Raw genomic sequence first — 2551 nt, 5'->3', positions numbered from 1 at the left:
TTAGCTGTTCTGCCGATCTGTGTCATTCTATCTATCTTATTAACCATAAAATAACTAAAGGAGGAGAATCGTAATGGTTGAGATGAGCTTTGGGGATTATCTGTGATTTTTATTTTTTCCTGTTTTCTTCTTTATCCACATCAACCCAAGCAGTTTCTGCTCTCATCTAGATTTGTTGAAATTTTTTTTTCAGTTCTACAAGAGGGTTAGATCAGTGAAAGAGGGCTTACAACTACTGTTCAGTGTTCTTTTCTCCGAAAAGCTGTCTGGCACACCAGGTATTTGCGATCTGTCCTTCAGAAATAAGCACCAAGGGCTTACGCCTTCACTGATTCTGGATCACATAGAAAATTACAAAAACACTTGTTTGTTCATTAGGAATCCCCACAGCATGAAAAATAACAAGCAGTCTCTGAGCAGAACCAGTATTCTCTGTGGCCTTAGGTGGGGCACCCCATCTGGGATGGAGGTGATTCTTGGCTGTCTTCCCATTTGGGCAGGATCTGATATGTGAGTCTGTGTCTCATTCAGCATTTCACCCAAGCTCACCACGTAATGTGTTTTCAAAATGTTACACCAGGAACAAAACAGTGTGGACTGCTTGACTCGCATGGGTTCTCAGAATTTCTCCTCATCTCTTTCTGTAGGTATTTCCCCCAGATTGTGGCTTGATTTCTAATAATTATGCTCCAAGCCAATTGTTGTTAAGCTTGAATTTCTTTTTTTTTTTTTTTTTTTGTTAAGCTTGAATTTCAACAAAGAAAGCCCTCATGACCACTTGTCTTTGTTGGCTGTGCTCAGTGTACAGGAGTCTACTGTGAGACACTCTTGGGAGGTAGTGGGTCAAGGTCACTCCTAGGGACAGCATGGCCTAACGGTGGCGCCCAGGCTCTGGAGTCAAAATGACTTCAGCTCGAATCCTGGCTTCAACATTTAACAACTATGTGATATTGGACAAGTTACCGCCTAAGTCCACGGCTTCCTCATCTGTGAGATGGGGCTAATTAGTAGTTCAAAACTCAGAGGGTTGTTAGGAGAACTCATTGAGTTAATGAAGATACAGCCTTCATTACATGGCTGCCATGTGGTAAGTGCTCAGGAAATGTTAATTCTTGTTGATACAGCTACTGTTGATAATATCCTTGCATCTTGGATGAAATTGCCTGGAAGTTGCCTTAGAGCCCAGGATAGTTCTAGATCAGAGCTGGAAAGGCTGGGGTTAAAGTGCAGTCTGGGAGTTGAGGCCACGAACAAAGGTGAAGGAATCCAAAGCCTCATCAGTGGTGTCAATGTGTCTGAGGAAATAGGTGAGGGTTGGACCTAAAGTTTAGACGAAGGAGGCTCTGAGGCGTGGAACTGGCATATTTCCAGCACTATTCAGGAAGGGAGGTATGGAGCGTTTCTGATCTCTGGAATAGAGTTTTCCCTCCCGGCCCCTTCCTTGCTGAGTCCGCAGGCTGATAACAGATTCAGCTCCCCAGGAACCCTGAAATTGGAAGAGCAGTAACTAGACAGAGTGTGTATATTTTAGCGACCGGGAGGAATGATGGCTCTTACTATAAATAGTCATTCTGCTTTATTCCTCAGCCTCTTGTGAGTTAAAAAGACGTCATGAATTAGTGCCCAAAGGCTAATCTTTTTTTTTTTTTATGTTTATTTATTTTCGAGAGAGAGGGAGAGTGAGTGCGCACACACACACAAGCGGGGGAGGGGAAGAGAGGGGGGGACAGAGGATCTCAAGTGGGCTCAGAGCTCAATGCTGGGTTCAAACTCACAAACCCTGAGATCATGACCTGACCAGATGCTCAACTGACTGAGCCACCCGGAGGCCCCACTAATTGATCTTTAATACCTATATCCAAAGAAGATGCTGACAATGTGTTTGGACTTGGGAGGCTTGAGTCTGATAGAAAACTGCATGCTCTCTCTGAAGATTGCATGCTAACTTTCAAAATAAGAGATTATTTTTATAAAGAAGAATCCATACTACGTAGATGAACTGAAAGATAATTTTGATGATTAATTGGGAAATTATAAGAGGTCTACTTATTCTGTGTGTTCTGAGTTGGCCCACTTAATGGATCACTCTTGGTTCAAATGTTAAAAAAGTGTCACGTTGGGGGCACCTGGGTGGCTCAGTTGGTTAAGCGTCTGACTTCTGCTCAGGTCGCGATCTCACAGTTTGTGAGTTCGAGCCCCACATCGGGTTCTGTGCTGACAGCTCAGAGCCTGGAGCCTGCTTTGGATTCTGTGTCTCCCTCTCTCTCTGCCTCCCCCACCCCCCACCTCGTGCTCTCTCAAAAATAAATAAAACATTTAAAAAAAAAAAAAAAAGAGTCATGTTGTCAGATGTTCCGAGCTTGTGGACTTGGCTCCTGAACTACCCTTTTCATTGGTGATTCCCATCCCTCCTCTTGACCACCTAACTGGACATCTTTCCATCCCTCCCTGCCTCCTGCTCCAAATGATGATATATTAAGTGCTTTCTAGGTTTCTGAGCTTTGACTCTTCAGGATCACTCTCGCTTCTTTTTATCTTGGTATAGTTATAC

The sequence above is a fragment of the Panthera leo genome, chromosome D1 (genome assembly GCF_018350215.1).
Source record: "Panthera leo isolate Ple1 chromosome D1, P.leo_Ple1_pat1.1, whole genome shotgun sequence".
Taxonomy (NCBI): domain Eukaryota; kingdom Metazoa; phylum Chordata; class Mammalia; order Carnivora; family Felidae; genus Panthera; species Panthera leo.
The sequence above is the reverse complement of the archived record's forward strand: the minus strand, read 5'-3'. Positions refer to the sequence as shown.